The sequence below is a fragment of the Benincasa hispida genome, chromosome 2, assembly GCF_027475165.1.
Source record: "Benincasa hispida cultivar pf3 chromosome 2, pf3_genome.v1.1, whole genome shotgun sequence".
NCBI lineage: Eukaryota > Viridiplantae > Streptophyta > Magnoliopsida > Cucurbitales > Cucurbitaceae > Benincasa > Benincasa hispida.
Window position 1 is genome coordinate 31,408,724 of NC_143479.1, and position 19,355 is coordinate 31,428,078.

The 19,355-nt window shown below is 32.1% G+C and overlaps 1 long non-coding RNA gene across 1 annotated transcript; it reads left to right on the forward strand.

Annotated features, from left to right (window-relative positions):
* Positions 1-939: 939 nt before the first annotated feature.
* LOC150037820 (uncharacterized) lies at positions 940-1,694 on the forward strand. The gene is made up of 2 exons (XR_016527918.1): positions 940-1,345; positions 1,457-1,694. It is a non-coding gene; the product is annotated as an uncharacterized LOC150037820 (long non-coding RNA).
* Positions 1,695-19,355: the final 17,661 nt, after the last annotated feature.

The window sequence follows — 19,355 nt, forward strand, 5'->3', positions numbered from 1 at the left end:
TTTCGAGTCTTTCTGTAATAGTACTTGTGAAAAGTTTTTTGAGTTTTTTTGCATTTCGGTAAAACCCAAGAACCTGACAACCATTTTAAAGAATGCAACAAAAATGAGTTATCATATAACACCACCACAAAACTTCAATTGTCCATAACAAAACACATGTATTACAATTCTTAAAGTTACATACAATCAGGTGCAAATGAGACCTAATATCAAAAGGCAAGAAGTCAATAAAAAGAACATGCAAAAATGCATCAATGATCAAGCACTCCATGTTATTTAGTTTGTTTTCTTATTTTTATTTTTTATATGCCCATTTTTACTAGCCATTTAAAATTTTATGGTCTTTAAAATTTCCATAACCTTACAATTTTATAGATAGAATCATGTATAAGTATGGGTGTGTCTATATATATGTGTGTGACATCCCAAATTTTTGTGTAATCTAAATTCTATTATATTGTAATATTTTAGAGTTATTTTGAATTTTGAAATTAAATTTGATTATTATGCACGGATAATCCAATTTTAAAATTTGCTTTGATGTAGGATTTGGAATTTAAATTTTATTTATGGAGAATTTGGATTTATTTCAAATTTTAATTTAATTTAGAAAATTGAATTAAATTGGGAGATTTAGCAATTGTTTAAAATTTGGAGAAGATAATTAGTTTAAATCAATTGTATAGGATAATTGGTTTAAATTTATTTCCCAAAAAGAATTTGGGAGTTTATTTTTTTTAAAAGATTTGGGATTTAAATTTGGAGAAGGAAATGAAATGAAATCAATTTTATGGATAATTGATTTAAATTTTTTGTATAAAACATTGGGACTTGAAATCCAAAAAGGATTTGGATTTCGAAATTGGAGAAGAAAAAAAAAAGATTTACGGTTGTTATAAATATACATTGGTTTGGGGTCTAAGTTAGTTATAAAGAAGGAAATTAATTAACTCTTCTCTCTCCTCTCACAAGTTAAACATAGTAGGAAAAAAAGAAATAAAATGAAGGCTTATTTCAGACGTGCCTCTACCCCCTCTTCTAGCCCCAGCCGCCTCCTCGCGCCGGCGTCCAGTCATCTAGCCTTTGTCCTCCATCAAAGTCGTCGGCCAATCGGTGTCCAGCCACCGCTATTGTCATCTCCTCTCATTCGTCCGCTCTCACCACCAGAGCTCGCCTCCGCTGCTCCTATTCCAGACACAAGATCCGGCCGCGTCATTTGCCTTCTCTCAGCCACTCGACACCATTCGTCTGCCACTCTTCTTCCACTCACACGCTAATTAAGCGTTGCCACCGTTTTTTGTCGATTTTGCCTCTATTTTGACTGTCAGAATTGTCTAGGTGTTGGGTAAGTTCTTGTATCTTAGATATGGGATGTTTTCGGACGTTTTTGAATGCCCAGTTAGTTTTGGGTTAATTTGATACAAACCCATTATGTTTGGCTTTTTTTTTTTCTTAGATTCGAATTTGGAAGAGTTTTGGAGGCAGAAGCAGGCTATCCAAGAATACATGCATAAAGATTCTTGAGGATATATAAGCTTATCTTTAATATGTTTTAATTATTTTATGAGTAAAAACATGAATTGAATTTTTTTTATATGATTTGCTAAGAGGTTGTACGGGCATGAAGTTACATTTGCATGATTGTGGGGCTTTGTTTTATGATGAATGTTATTTAAGTTAGTGACAATTACTCTTTACCGTTAGTCAGGTACTCATTAGAGGTTTGTGATTTCCTTTGGGACTTCACCAGAGGTTAGTGCTTCCTACGGAACTCACCAGAGGTTTGTGTCTCCTTCGGGATTCACCAGAGGTTGTAATTTCCTTCGAGCCTTCACCAGAAGTTAGTGATCCCCTTCGGAATTTCACTAGAGGTTTGTGGGTACATCTCACCTAAGGTAGGGCAGGTTTAATTATCCACTAGATGGCCATCTATGAAAAGTAGAGGTTTATGCATGTCCCACTAGTAAGTAGTATTATTGGACATAAATGCTTAGCTTAACCCTAGTAGTGGGGTTACTTACTAAGTATTTCTTATACTTATTCTTTCTCATTATTGTTTTTCAAGAAAAGGTAAGAACATGCCAGTGAATGACAAGCGGAATCCATGAACGAGCCATTAGGACCAGTCATATGTTTCCGCTCATGTTTTCAAATTTTTTATGTTTTAAAATTTATAGTCTTAATGTTTGAACTTAGAGTTCTGGTATTTGAGTTTTTCAACTTTTTATGATGATTTTCTAGTTTTATTTTATGGTTTCATTGGTACCCTATTAAATGAATTTCAGATATTTATTTTTAATAGAGGTTAAATGTTTATAAGTATTTACTTAGGTTTTGCCAATACATGAAAAGTATTGAATTGAAATGTATGCATGCGTATAGTAATGACCTAGTAAAAGTTCTAGGGAGCAGGGTCATTTTAGTTGGTATCAGAGCATGTATGCAAATAGCTCAGAGTAGACATAAAATTTACGTCGATGTTAGGCGTAAAGACCTGAAATTTGAAATTTGTAAGTAGGTGTTTTTTATGGTAGCACCCATGGAAGGTGTTTTGAGGTTAAGTAGAAAGGGGAAACTAAGTCCACGATTTATTGGGCCTTTTTGAGGTGTTGGAGCGAATTGGCTCTGTTGCTTATCGGTTGGCATTGTCACCGTCTCTCTTTTCAGTTCACAATGTTTTTCACGTATCTATGTTGAGGAAGTATGTGACAAATCTAGCCCATGTGGTGGACTTTAAACCATTACAGTTGAATGAGAACTTAAATTATGAGGAGAAGCTAGTTCGAGTTCTCGTTAGGGAGATGAAGACTTTATGCAACAAGGAGATAACACTAGTGAAAGTTTTATGGTAGAATTACCAAGTCGATGAGGCAACATAGGAATGAGAAGATAAGATGAGAGCTCAGTACCCAGAGCTTTTTCAAGAATAAACTTTCAAGGATGAAAGTTTCTTGAGGAGGGAAGAATGTGACATCCCAACTTTTTATGTAATTTAAATTCAATTATATTGTAATATTTGAAGTTTATTTTGAATTTTGAAGTTAAATTGGATTATTATGCAAAGATAATTCAATTTTTAAAAAAATTTAGTAGGATTTGGAGTTTAAATCTCATTTAAGAAAATTTTGGATTTATTTCAAATTTTAATTTAATTTGAAAAATTGAATTAAAATTGGGAGATTTAAAAATTGTTTATAATTTGAAGAAGATGATTAGTTTAAATAAATTGTATAGAATAATTGGTTTAAATTTATTTTCCAAAAAGGATTTGGGAGTTCATTTTTTCTAAAAAAGGATTTTGGATTTAAATTCGAAGAAGTAAATAAAATTAAATTAATTTTGTGGATATTTGATTTAAATTTGCTATAAAAGGATTGGGACTTAAAATCCAAAAAGGATTTAGATTTTTGAATTGGAGAAGGAAAAAATAAGATTTATGGTTGTTATAAATATACATTGGTTTAAGGTTTAAGTTATAAGAGTTTTTTTTTTAAAAAAAGGGAATTAATTAACTCTTTTCTCTCTCCTCTCGCACGTTGAACGAAGTAGAAAAAATGAACGAAGACTCATTTTAGATGTGCCTCTAGCCCCTCTTCTAGCCCTAGCCGCCTTCTCGCACCAACATGAAATGATCTTATTTTAAAAGCCAATAACTTCTTATGCTTTCAAAGCATGAAATGATCTAATTTTAAAAGCCAATCACTTTTATTTCAACAAGTTATCATATTGTTTTCACGGCTTAGAGTCAATAGGTTTTTTTTTTCAATTTTTTTTTTCTGAGAGCAAAAATAAACCCAATACTTTCCACAAATGAGAATCAAACCTTTACAACCACTCTTCTTTGGGTTCAAGAATAACCCTTACAATGAATTTAAATGATTAAAAGAATACGCTTGACAAACTCACTCTAAAAGAGTGGATTTACAAGTTAAAGCACTCAACAAATCAACCTTCACCATACAATAAATCTCTCTCAAGGATTCAATGATAAGAGGAAAATTGAAGTTTGGAGAAGTAACAATGAAATCTTTGTATTTTATGGAAGACTATAAATAATTAATTTTTTTAAAAAATAAAAAATTGAGAAGAAGATAAGTTTAAATCAAGCGAGAGATAGACAAAAACTAAATTTAATTTGGATCATTGGATGTTGGTAAAATTCAGATTAAGTTGACACAAATACACGCATACATACACACAAATGGATATAATAATTCAATGTGTAACCACTTCCACCTGAACAAGCACATCTCATCAATATTTGATGTGTAACCACTTCTATTTGAACAAGTGCACCTCGTCAGTATTTGATGTGTAACCACTTCCACCCAAATAAGTGCATCTCATCAATATTATTTGCACTTATTGGATTTAAAAGACACTTATATTCAAATAGTTGTGTCCTATCAAGAAGTGCCAAATATAGCTTAAAGGACACATAGATAAATTCATTTAATATCAAATATTAGAATAATAAAACACTAATTCCTAACATGAATCCCTATTCATGTAACTAATATTTAATTCCTAACATGAATCCCTACAGATCATGGGCTCCAACGACCCGAGATTAATTGATTAAACTCTTTAAACCGAATTAATCAACATTTGCTAATTACCGGGTCACTCCACTAAAGTCTCGTAGTTTCATTCCCCTCATTGTAGATATATTTCTGTCCGCTCGATATAACCATAATCAGTAAGTCAACCCTTTACAGGTTGTTCATAATAACAGCTGGGTCAAAAGTTGTTCTACTCTTGAGATTACGTCTTGCTTCTTAAGTCCCACTGATCTTCTAATGAACAATTGGTTTTTGATCTAATCACTAAACCGAGTCCCTCTCGGGTCAATGAGAGGGTGGGGCCCTTTGTTCAAGACCTAGAGTCAATATTTAAGAGAACAACCTCTCAACTATCCCTAAAAGTAGGTAGGAGTGAATTCCATCTTGCGACCTATGTCCTCAGATAACTACCCAGTCTTACCCTTAAAATGGGAGGCTTATTGAGCCGATGCTATTGGACCAACCCTCACCAATGTAAATTTAAAGATAATCCTGAATAAACAAGAGTTCATAGTCAGCCCAAGATTAAGGTCAAGTTAGGTCATCGCTTTGAAATTGTCGGTCTTAAACAGTAAACAACGTTATCAAGTAAGAGTGACTTATTTCTTGGTCTGGTCTTATAAAAACTCTTTGCATAGGATACCTCCACTCGCATGTATCCATATGAATGATTCAGGATCACATCATTGGTACAAAGTATAAAATGGGCCGCATCCGATAGTTTATCCAAAATAAAGTACCTAAACTTATTTGTATACTTATAGACCGTTTTAGCTATCTACTTGAACTTGATCCACTCTTATGTCTCCATATAAAGTCTAAATACTCATGTAATAGCCATGGATCTTAGTTTATTAGATTTAGTACAATCTACATATTGAATAACAATTTTATTGAACAAAACCTCAATAACATCTTTATTGAAAACAAAATATGTTTAATCTTACAAATTGCGAGTTTTGGGACATACAAACCAACATTAAGAACAAGATGTGAAGAATTTGGGCATAAAATGGTGTGAAAATCCAAATATGAGGACTCTAGGGCCATTTTGATATAACTAAAGAAAGGGTGTCGTAGACTTCTCTCGACCGATCAAATGACATTTATAAGTTCCTATTTATACAACAACTCCTATTAAAACGTAGTATTAATGGCAAGACAGAGTCGATTTGGAGGAAAGCCCAAGATTGCTTTGTTATGTTAATTTCCTAGTTATAACGGTAGGTGTGTTTGGTGTGGATAGAGATAAAGTGCATGAAAATAAAGAAAGTTGGTAAATGTAATTTAAGATAGGATAGTCTAGTTCTAGGAGCAAGAAAGGATTCCTATGAAATATTGACCAATGAAAAACATACATATGATTTATGTGTGAACAACTACTTACTTAACTTAACCAAAACCATTGATACTACATGTAGCCAACTCGTTAGGTTAAACCAAGCAAGCACGTAGCCACCTCGTTGGTTAAACCAAGCAAGCTCCCAATTATCAATTAAATCCTAAAGCTCTAATTGAACTACATGCTTCAATCCTATTGGGTTCAAAAGCATTCATCTATAATTAAAACTAGTGCACTATGTTGAGGATTCAATTGTGTAATTAAGCAATTAAAGCAGCCCAATTAATTAACCATGTTATTCTTGAACCTAAGTTGAATATGCTTTTTAAGGCTTATGGTCAGCCTATATTCCTTAGAATACAGTCATTCAATCTTTGCTATTTATGTTTGATTCAAGCTAAACAAACAAGAAAGAATGCACAAGCCTAAAATCCATAGCTATAACATACATCCATGATAGGAGCATTAATCCACACACAAACATACATTTAAATAAAATTAGATTCAAGAAACATAAATCACAATGTATTAAGTTTAATAAAGAAAACCTCACAAAAATTATATAGGTTCTTTGCTCCAAAAATTAGAGAAATCTCTTACCTCAAGAATCCTTAGACAAGATGTAGAAGAGATTAGAGACATCAATTCCATGATTACAACCTAAAATATGAAAATTCTAAACTAAAAGAAGTGGAGAAAAATAGAGGGAAGAAGATAGCTCTCGACCTCAATGAGTTCCCACTTGATAAACCCTAAAATCATATGAGAAATATAAATGAAGTCGTGACAGCGTTACGAGACTCAAGCCCTCCAAGCCCTTTTTCTACAGTATTGGGCAAGTGTTGAGGCGCTCTATGCCTGGTTGCGTGCGTGTGCAACCTTCATTTTGTCCGTCAAATTCGATAGTGTCGCAACGCTACCCTGATGTGTTTCCTTCTGTCCTCGGCGCTACGCATGACATCAACCAGCGCCGCAACATTAGGCTATTTAGGGCATTTCATCCTTTTGATCTCCCTAGAAGCCTTAGATGCTCGGTATGATTCCCAATAGCTCCAAATTAACCCTAAATCGCTTACAACACTTTAGAATTCATGATTTGCTTGAGAATCTACAATTACAAAAAATTTAAGCATATTAAATATAACAAGCAAGAGAGATCAGAGGCATAAAAGTATCTCTTTCTGAAAGCTAGCACATTTGTATAGAAAAGAAGGGAAAATCAGTAAAAGAGGGCATTGAAATGCTCCAAAGCACAAGGCATGGTGTTACAGATTTTTAAGTAGTCAGATTTTAAGGCATCACCGCAGCACATTGAAGGTTATAAATTGACGTGTTCGCTTTACGATGGGGCATCGAGTTTCCATGGTAGTAGAGTTAAGACAAGACAACATTACACCATTCTAAAGAGAGTTTAAGATAAAGAGTTGTGGAGATCATTCGTTAGCTCGAGGACGAGAGTTAGAGGAAGAATGACTACATGATGTCAATGACGATTGTGTATCATTTTCATTCCCTTCCCTTTATTATTCTATATAATGACTGCTATTTTTTATTTGTTTGACATGATTATGAGTAGCTAGACTTATCATCTAGGATACTGAGGAGATTATAAACACATTTTCGTATTGATGTATTGACATTGGAATTAATATCATTATAATTGCATTTCAATTTCTCTACTTTTAATTCTTTTGATCAATTGGCTATTGAGTAAATATTCTTAGGATAATTATCTACGAGAGAGAGAGAAATTTTTCTAGGAATGGAGTTTGGATTGTATCGTACTATGCATGCAGTGATAGGTAGTTTATGAGAAATATAACTGAAGGGTGCAATGATGAGTCTGATGAACTAATTGCATGAAATAAATTACTAACTAGACGCTAGAACGAATTGAGCTCAAGAAACGACATCCTTATTTCGACTCTTAGGTTCATGCAATAACTGATAGTATAATCATTTTTTTAATGGTTGTTTGTGAAGTTTCATAATTGAATGAATATCCTATGGTATTTATTATTGAAAATTTTCATTTAATTAATTTAGTTTTAAAATTAGAGACTTAATCACTGTTGAATTTCTTTTATAAAATTACCACGTAATTAGCAATAGAATTGTACCCCAATCTTTGAGGATGATACCTAATTCTGTCAGAATTTTTATTACTAGATGCATAGGCTTGCGCTTGCCTAGTTTTTGGCGTCGTTGTTGGGATTTAATGTGTAGAATTTTCTTTATTATTATTATTATTATTATTCCAAATATAGACAAAATTTTACATCTTATTTCCTCTTTTTTTTATTATTTCATGTTTACCCTCATTTGTGTATCAGTGGGTATATCTGATATATTTTATATTTAATATATCATACACTAATATACTTTATATAAAGTATATCACTTATGCAATTGATATATCATGATTTTAGCTGTCATGGTAGAAGTTGTTTTTGTTTTTATTTTTCTTTTTTATATAAATTTATTTTCATTCGATTAATTTGATATACTTTATAAGGAATGTCAAATAAAAGACTACAAACCCTTAATAAGGTTAAATAGCATTGATGAGTTGGTTCCAAGTAAAGTCACTTTATCATCGTTAACCATTATAGTTAATGAATGTTGTTAACCATTTAATTACATTTAAATATCAAATGAATCCTAATCAAACTAGAAAGCCTTCATCATAGTGGGATAGTTACGAGATGACTCAACCCTAAAATGACTTAATTAAAGTCAAAATTGCCATGCTATGACGAATTAAAATTTAAAGCTTATTATCCTCAATGTCATAATGAGGGATGTACTTGACAAGGATAAAAAGGTCGAAGTCATGAATCTTAAGATAGAGTTTATGCACTAAATCTCGGTCTGGATTTGTAGATCTTCTTGATGAGGTCAAACTCATAGGAGATGAATGGGTTAAATAAAGAGACGTGTAGTCTAAATGTTGTAATTTTATGTAGTGACATAAACAAGATCAAGTTGACAGTATATAGCCTAAATGGTCTAATAAGTATATGGATGAAAATTGGGTATCTCATCCTGGTAACACTATTGGATGCGGCCCACTCTATAATTGTTACAAGAAGTTGTAAGGTGCTACAAACAATGTGATCCACAAATCGTTCATGTTGAGACATGAGAGTGGGGGCATCCTATGCAATGAGTTTGCATATAGACTGGACCATGAAAATAGTCACTTTTCTTTATAACGACCATTTACTGTTAAAACTGACTATTTCATTTAATATGTAACCTAGGTTAACTTGATCTTAATCCTAAGCTAGCTATGAACTCCTATTTGTTCGGAATTATTCTTTGATCTGTAAACGATGAGAGTAGTCCAATAGCACTGCTCAATAAGCTTATCATTTTGGAGATAAAACCGGATGAATAGCTGGGGACATAGCCTTGCCAGATAGAATTCACTTCTACCCTATTTAGGGTTAGCAGATATATTGTTCTCTTAAGTACTGACTCCAGGTCTTGAACAATCGGGGCCCCGCCTTCTCATGATAGAGAAAGGATTAAGATTCATAGAGATTATGAATCATAATTGTTCATTAAAGGATCATTAGGAACTTAAGGAACAAGATGTATTCACAAGGGTAAAATGGTATTTTTGACCTAACTGTGATTACGAACAACCTATGAAGAATCGACTTACTAATTATGGCTATTAAGTGGACATAATATATTTATAGTGAGGGAGTTCAACTATGGACTATAGTGGAGTGTCCCGTTAGTTAACGAATGGAGGTTAGATTGGACTAATGAGTTTAACCGATTAATCTCGAATCGTTGGAGTCCATGATCTATAGGTCCATAAGGTCCCCTACTAACTCGTAAATGGATAAGCTTTAGAGTAGCTTGATAAATTAATTTGAAACGTTCAAATTAAATGGAACAGAAGAATATATATTTAAATATGATTTAAATATATGAAGATGATTATTGTGAAAAATTGATTTAATATTTGATATTAAATTAACTAATATTTTAGATTAATTTACGTTGTATGTGACACGTATGAAAGATGGGACCAATATAAGAGAACACATTCTTAACATGATGGTCCATTTTAACATTGCAGAGGCTCACAGGGCTATGATAGATGAGACAAGTCAAGTAAGCATGATGCTAGAATCTCTTCCTGAGAGCTATTTGTTGTTCAGGACAAATTCTGTCATGAAAAAAATCACTTATAACTTAACAACGCTGTTGAATGAATTGCAAACTTATCAATCTATGATGAAACTCAAGGAAAAAGAAATAAATGTTATTTCGAAACTAAAAAAATTTTACAAAGGGTCCACGTCTGGTACGAAACCCGTTGATGATAAGAAAGTTGATCCTTCTTCTTCTAAAGATAAAATCGTACAAATGAAGAAGGAAAAGGGAAAAAGAAAACCGCTGCAAAGAAAAAAAAACAAAACTCCCAAGGGAAAATGTTTCCATTGTGGAGAGATTGGGCATTGGAAGCGTAATTGCCCAAAATATCTAGCTGAAAAGAAAGCAGAAAAGACTAAACAAGGTAAATATGATTTACTAGTTGTTGAAACATGTATAGTGGAAAATTCTCACCTTACTTGGATATTAGATTCAGGCACCACTAATCATGTTTGTACTTTTCTACAGGAAACTAGTTCTTGGATAAGACTTTCTGAATATGAGATGACTTTCAAGGTGGGCACAGGTGAAGTCATTTCAGCTGAAGCAGTGGCAAATGTGAAATTGTTTCTTGGAGATTCTTTTATATTGCTCAAGAATGTGTTTTTTGTACCAAAGATGAAAAGAAATTTGATCTCCCTTTCTTGTCTTTTAGAGAATATATACAGTATATCTTTTGAATGTAATGAAGTGTTTGTTTATTCAAGAGGTGTTTATATTTGTTCTACTAGACTTGCAAATAACGTATACATATTACAACCAACGGAAGCAAAAGCCATTTTAAATATAGAGATGTTTAAAACGGAAGAAACTCATGATAAAAAGTGAAAAATTTCTCCTAACACATATCTTTGGCACCTCAAGGCACATTAATCTCAACAAAATTGAAAGATTGGTAAAAAAAACGGTCATCTAAATCAATTAGAAGACAATTCTCTACCTCCATGTGAATCATGTCTTGAGGGAAAAATGACGAAAAGATCTTTTTCTGACCAAGGTCTTCGTGCCAAAGAACCTCTTGAACTTATACATTCCGACCTTTGTGGTCCGATGAATGTTAGATCTCGAGGAGGATATCAGTACTTCGTCAGTTTTATTGACGATTACTCTCGATATGGCTATATTTACTTAATCAGTCACAAGTCTGAAACTCTTGAAAAGTTCAAAGAATTTAAGGCTGAGACTGAAAATCAGTTAAGTAAAAGAATTAAAACACTTCGATCTGATCGAGGTGATGAGTATATGGATTTGCAATTCCAGAACTATCTAGTAGATCATGGAATTCAATCCTAACTTATAGCACTTGGACACAACAAAACGTTGTTGCAGAAAAGAGAAATTGAACCTTGTTGGACATGGTTCGGTCTTAATGAGTTATACACAATTACCTCAATCCTTTTGGGGATATGCAGTACAGAATGCAGTTTATATTCTGAACGTTTTTCCATCCAAAAGTGTTTCAGAAACACCATATGAATTGTGGAAAGGACACAAAATGAGTTTACGTCATTTCCATATCTGGGATTGTCCAGCACACGTGTTGGTACAGAATCCTAAGAAATTGGAAACACGTTCGAAATTATGCCTATTTGTAAGATATCCTATGGAAACAAAAGAAGGATACTTTTATGATCCCCAAGAAGATAAAGTGTTTGTATCGACAAATGCAACATTCTTGGAAGAAGATCATATTAAAAATCATCTACCTCGAAGTAAACTAATATTGCAAAAACTGTCTAAAGATATTACAGAAAGATCAACCAAAGTTGTTGATCAAGCTAGTCCATCAACAACGGTTGTTATCCCGTCATGTCCATCCTAAGAGTTGGGAATGTCTCGTCGTAGTGGGAGGGTTATTCAACAACCTGAATGCTACATGGGATTAATAGAAACTCAAAACATCATACAAGATGATAGTTTAGAGGATCCATTAACCTTTAAGAAGACAATGGAAGATGTCGACAGGGAACAATGGATAAGAGCCATGGACGATGAAATGGAGTCTATGTACTTCAACTCAGTCTGGGAACTTGTAGATCAACCATAAGGTGTTACACCTATAGGTTGTAAGTGGATCTACAAGAGAAAACGAGACCAAACTGGTAAGATACAGACTTATAAAGCCAGACTCGTGGCAAAGGGTTTTACCCAAAGATGAATTGATTATGAAGATACTTTTTCTCCTGCTGCCATGATCAAATCAATAAGAATACTTCTTGCCATTGCCACATATTATGACTATGAGATATGATAAATGGATGTCAAGACAGCTTTTCTGAATGGCTATCTTGATGAAAGTATTTTTATGTCTCAACCAAAGGGGTTTGTCGAAAAAGGACAGGAACAAAAAGTCTGTAAGCTTAATCGATCCATTTATGGATTGAAACAAGTGTCCAGATCCTGAAATATAAGATTTGACACTGCGATCAAATCTTATGGCTTTGAACAAAACGTTGACAAACCTTGTGTATACAATAAGATAGTCAACAAAACTGTAGCATTCTTAGTTCTATATGTTTATGATATCTTGCTAATTGGGAATGAGACAAGTTTTCTTGCTAACGTAAAGAGATGGTTAGCGTCACAGTTCTAAATGAAAGATTTGGATGATGCTCAGTATGTTCTATGAATACAGATCTTTTGAGACCGAAAGAATAGAACATTAGTACTGTCTCAGGCATCTTATATTGACAAGATGTTGTCAAGGTATAATATGCAAAATTCCAATAAAAGTTTATTACCTTTCAGGCATGGAATTCATTTTTCGAAGGAACAATGTCCTAAGACACCTCAAGAGGTTGAGGAGATGAATAAAATTCCATATGCTTTTGCATTTGGGAGTTTGATGTACGCTATGTTGTGTACACACCCCAACATATGTTTTGAAGTTGGAATAATCAGTAGGTTTCAATCCAATCCTGGACATGGTCATTAGACCGCTGTAAAAAATATCCTCAAGTATCTAAGGAAAACGAGGAACTATATGCTTGTGTATGGACCTAAGGATTTGATCCTTACAGGATACACTGATTCTGATTTTCAGACTGACGTAGATCTTAGGAAATCTACCTCAGGATCAGTTTTCACTCTTAACGGAGGAGTTATAGTTTGAAGAAGCATCAAGCAAAGTTGTATCGCTGACTCCACCATGGAAGTGGAATACGTGGCTGAATGCGAAGCTATTAAGAAAGCAATATGACTACGAAAATTCTTAGCTGATTTGGAAGTCATTCTAAATATGCACCTGCCTATTACACTATATTGTGACAACAGTGGTGCAGTTACTCAAAGGAACCCAGGAGTCACAAGCGTGGAAAACACATTGAAAAAAAGTACCATCTCATCCAGGAGATCGTACACAGAGGAGAAGTGCTTGTCACAAAGATAGCCTCTAAAGACAATCTTGCTGATCCATTCACCAAGGCCCTTTCGGTTAAAGTTTTCGAGGGCCACCTAGTTGGACTAGGACTCTGAGTATTGTAAGCAAGGGCAAGTGAGAGAATGTCTATGGTATTATAGATGCCCTAATTTATTGTATTTTTCCCATTATGTATCTCAACATTATATTGTATATATTTGTTCTCACTAGAGTTTTAGTCCAAGTGGGAAATTGTTGGGAATATCCTAGAACTCGCGGTTCGTGTTAAACATTCTATTTATCAATAACATTGACTTGTTGATTTTGCATCTTATTATGAAAATCCAATAAACACATCCTTGGTTATAGTCTGAATGTTGTAACTGTATATAGTGACATAAACAGGATAAGTCGATAGTATATAGCCTAAATGGTCTAATAAGTATATAGATGAAAATTGAGTATCTCATCCTGGTAACACTATTGGATGCGGCCCACTCTGTAATTGTTACAAGAAGTTGTAATGTGCTACAAACGATGTGATCCACAAATTATTCATGTTGGGACATGAGAGTGGAGGCATCCTATCAATGAGTTTGCATATGGACTAAACCACAAAAATTGTCACTTTTCTTTATAACGACCGTTTACTGTTAAAACTGACTATTTCATTTAATATATAACCTAGTTTAACTCAATCTTAATCCTGAGCTAGCTATGAACTTCTATTTGTTCGGGATTATCCTTTGATCTGCAAATAGTAAGAGTAGTCCAACAAACTGCTCAATAAGCTTACCATTTTGGGTATAAGACCGGGGAATAGCTGGGGACATAGTCTTGCAAGATGGAATTCACTTCTATCCTATTTAGGGTTAGCAGATAGTTTGTTCTCTTAAGTACTGATTCCAGGTCATGAACAATCGGGGCCCCACCTTCTCATGATAGAAAAAGGATTAGATTCGTAAAGATTATGAATCATAATTGTTCATTAGAGGATCAGTAGAAACTTAAGGAACAAGATGTATTCACAGAGGTAAAACGGTATTTTTCACCTAGTTGTGATTACGAACAACCTGTGAATGATCGATTTACTGATTATGGTTATTAAGTGGACATAATATATCTACAGTGAGGGGAGTTCAACTATGGGCTATAGTGGAGTGTCCCGTTAGTTAACAAATGGGGGTTAGATCGGACTAATGAGTTTAGCTGATTAATCTCGAATCGTTGGAACCCATGATCTATAGGTCCACGAGGTCTCCCTACTAGCTGGAAAATGGATAAGCTTTAAAGTAGCTTGATAAATTAATTTGAAACATTTAAATTAAACGGAACAGGAGAACATATATTTAAATATGATTTAAATATATGAAGATGATTATTGTACAAAATTGATTTAATATTTGATATTATATTAATTTATGAAATTAATTTTAGAAAATCATTTTTTAATTTTATTAATCAAAATGATTTAGAAATCATTTTGTTATTTTAAAAGAAAAATGAAAACAAGTTTTTACATGTTGCACAAAATGGAGAATTCATTTTTTCCATTAACTTCATCTTCATGCTCATACAAAAGCCATTAACTTCTCTTCATTAATTCTCCAAGCATGATCTGCAAGCCATGCACTTCACTTCTTTGCATGTTCATCTACAATATATAAAGAAGTTTGGAGTCATTTGAGAAAGGGTAATGCATAAATTTTGAGAGAAAAATCTCTGTGAGAAGAAACTATTCTTCCTATCCGGCTACTATGTGTTCTTTATTGTTCTTCACCTTTTCAAGCTGTTCTTGAGTCCCACAACTCTATCTAACGCTCCAAGAGAATAATAGAGAAGACTTTGAGGTGGTTCACTATGATTTCGGGTGAAGACTGCTACTGTACATTTGGATTATTGGAGAGTTCATCAAAGGTATGATCTTGAAACCCACTTTTTAGAAAAACATGCTTTAGTTTCTGCCAAAATTAGTGAATTTGAATGCTTATGGATCCTTGATACTTCCGCTACATGTTAGTTAACTCTTTCAAAACGGACATTTGACTAGCAGGCTATAATTACGAAGAACTTGTGAATGATCAACATGCTTGTAATGATTATATCCATGGGCACAACTTGGCCTACAATACCTAAGAGTGCAACTATAGGTCTACGGTGAAATGACTTATAGTTAATGAATGAAAATTGATTGATTGAAGAGTTTAATTAATTAATTATGCATCACTAAAGCTCATAATTTGTAAGTCCATATAGTCCCATTGCTAACTCATATGAACGATTGGGGATCAACTTTGTTGAAAGAAAAAATGTTCAAATCAATTTTTAATATATTTGATATATTAAATAAAAGAAAACATATTTATTGTATTTGATACATTAGATATCAAATAAAATTATTAATTTATTAAGATACATCATTATATATATTTAATTTGAATGAGATTCAAATAAGGAAATATATATGACGAGAATTAAAATATTTGAATTTCACTCAAATAATTCAATATATTTATTTTAATATGAGATATTACAATATAAATATATTATTAGGGTAATTTGTTACATAATTTTTTTTTTTTTTAATTAAAGCAAAATAGAAACCCACTAAAACGTGTTCTCCATAAGGTATCTAAATGCTTAACCCTCTTCTAAATAAAAACAAAGCAATCCAATGCTTCGTCTTCCCTTCGTTATTATGTTTTCAAATTTATTTTATCTAATTTTATTAGTATATCTTAATTGCATTAATTATTGTCAACGAATATCTAAATATAAAGTTTATCTTTTAATTTTTTTATATTTTCAAATCTTGATGACAGGTAAGTTACGTTTAATTTTGTATATCAATTGTATAATGATATTTCATATTTATTATGTTGGTTGACTTGACCGTATTATATACCAAATTTGGAGAGAGAAAAGCAAATACACGATATTATTTCTATACTAAATATGAAGTATAACATTGACATTTCAATTTTATATTAGTACTAATTTAAAATGCATTTCAAATTTATCATTCATATGTCAAAAGTATATCTTCATTCGTTTGAAATGCAATATTAAGTATTGCATTGGTATATCAATAGTTTATCATCATTCAATCAAAATTCATTTGAAATTTAATAGTGATGTATCAATAGTATATTAATAGTCATTAAAAATTCATTTCAAACATCGTCGAAAAAAGAAATTTCATTTTAAGTATATTATTGGTGTATTAGTACTATATTAAACAATCAATCTAAATCCATTACAAGCATAATATTGGTGTATCAATAGTATATCAATTACATTTATTTCAAAATAAATTTCAATTATAATATAGGTGTATTAGTAGTATATCAATGACAATTTAAAATTCATTTTAAGTATAACATTGTCGTATTATTAGTATATATAATAAATACTTCTTAAAAATAGATTTGTTCAAGTGTATCAGTAAAAGATCAACAACCGTACAAAATTCTATTTTAAGTGTAGTAGTGATAGATCAATAGTTTATCAACATACATTTAGAATGGTTACCAACAAAAGAACTTATACCATTATAATTTGATGACGATGTAATATCAAATAACACATTGAAACAAATAAATATGGATTTAAATTAAGTTAACAAATAATAACCAATGCATGGGCACTTGTTACATATAAATCTAATACAATAATTAGTAAATTTGAAATATCAATTGTATAATTAAACGTTTTATAGTAAATCAGTTAGTTGCCACATCAAACATAAAGTTATAGCATATAAACTATCAATATACATCTTGATACACAAAAAGGGTAAAACCGGAAATTAAAAGATAAAAATCAAATATAATATATATTCTTTTGCTATATTTGTATATTTTAATAGTCATTGTTGGTTGTGAATTTAAGAAGTACAACGAAAACACGGATATGGATAAAATATAATATAATAATATTAAATATATAAAATATAATATACAATAAAATAACTAAAAACATAAAATACCTAAAATCATGAAATTGGATATATGAAAATTAGTGGAAATGGAATTCTCACCAATGTATGTGCGATTTTAAGATCCACCAAATGCCAATATTTATAGGCAAGGTGGTAAATAGGATGTGGACTTACATGGACACCAAGCATGAAAAATTACAAGGCACATGGACAATATGAAGGGTGAAACATGACTTTGGGACACTAAGCAATGGACATCTACTTATTATTATAATATTCATAATATTCTCCCTTAGATGCCCTTATATATATATATATATATATATATGAAATATGCTTCATTAAAACCTTACTAGGAAAAATCCAATGGGACAAAACCCTAGTGAAGGAAAAAGAGTATATATTTCATATAATACATACTCCTAAAAGAATACAATATATTTACTCCCCTCATGAAAACGTCATTTAAGATCTCTGAATCGCCGCATTCCAATGTTGTGCACCAATTTTTCAAAAGTTGCAGTTGGTAATGTCTTTGTAAATAAGTCTGTCAGGTTATCTTTCAAACAAATTTGTTGTACAGTGATGTCGCCATTTTCTTCAAGATCATGAGTATTAAAAAGCTTTTGTGAAATATGCTTTGTTCTATCTCCTTTAATATATCCTTCTTTGATTTGGGCTATGCAAGATATGTTATGTTCGTGTAATATTGTTGAAAGATTTTTATTAGAAGACAAGCCACACGTTTTACAAATGTGCTAAGTCATTGATCTTAACCATACACATTTTCGACTAGCCTCGTGAATTGCAAGAATTTTAGCTTGATTTGAGGAAATGACCGTTATGGTCTGTTTTACCAAACGCCATCATAGCAATTCCTCTACATGTGAACAGATAACATGTTTAAGATCTAGCTTTGTATGGATCAGATAAATATCCATAATTTGCATAACCAACTAGATCAAAATTGGATTTATTTGAATAAAACAAACTCATCGATTGTTCCTCGGAGATAATCGAGTATATGCTTAATCTCATTCCAATGTCTTTTGGTAGGAGAAGAACTATATCTAGCTAATAAATTTACTGAAAATGCAATATCTGGTCTTGTATTATTAGCAAGATACATAAGTGCACCAATTGCACTAAGATATGATATTTCAGGACCAAGAAGTTCTTCATTATCTTCTCGAGGTCGAAATATATCTTTTTTTTATATCCAATGAACGGACTTCTATTGGAATATTTAAAGGATATGCTTTGTCCATAAAAAATCTTTTCAAAATTTTTCTTATATAAGTTGATTGATGAATAAATATTCCATCGACTAAATACTCAATTTGCAAACCAAGGCAAAATTTTATTTTTCCGAGATCTTTCATCTTAAATTCTTTCTTAGGATATTCTATTACTTTTGAAAGCTCTTCAGAAGTTCCAATTATATTCAAATCATCAACATATATAGTTATAATAGCAAATCTTGATTGTGATTTCTTTATAAAAACACACGAACATATTGGATTATTTTGATATCATTCTTTCAATAAATATCCACTCAGGTGATTATACCACATCGGTCCTGATTGTTTTAATCCATATAGTGATCTCTGTAACTTTATTCAACACCATTCCCGGAAATTTGATGTATATGTTTCAGGTATCTTAAATCATTCTGGGATTCTCATATAAATATCATGATCAAGAGATCTATATAAATATACTATGACTACATCCATAAGATGCATATCTAGACTTTTATACCCAGACAAGCCAATTAAATATTTAATTGCATCTACCACCGGAGAATATGTCTCCTCAAAATCAATACCAGGTCTTTGTGAAAAACCTTGTACAACTAGTATTGTTTTATATCTTGTGACCTCATTATTTTTATTTCTTTCCCTCACAAATACCCATTTGTATCCCACAGGTTTAACACCTTCTGGTATTCAGACTACTGGTCCAAAAACCTGACATTTT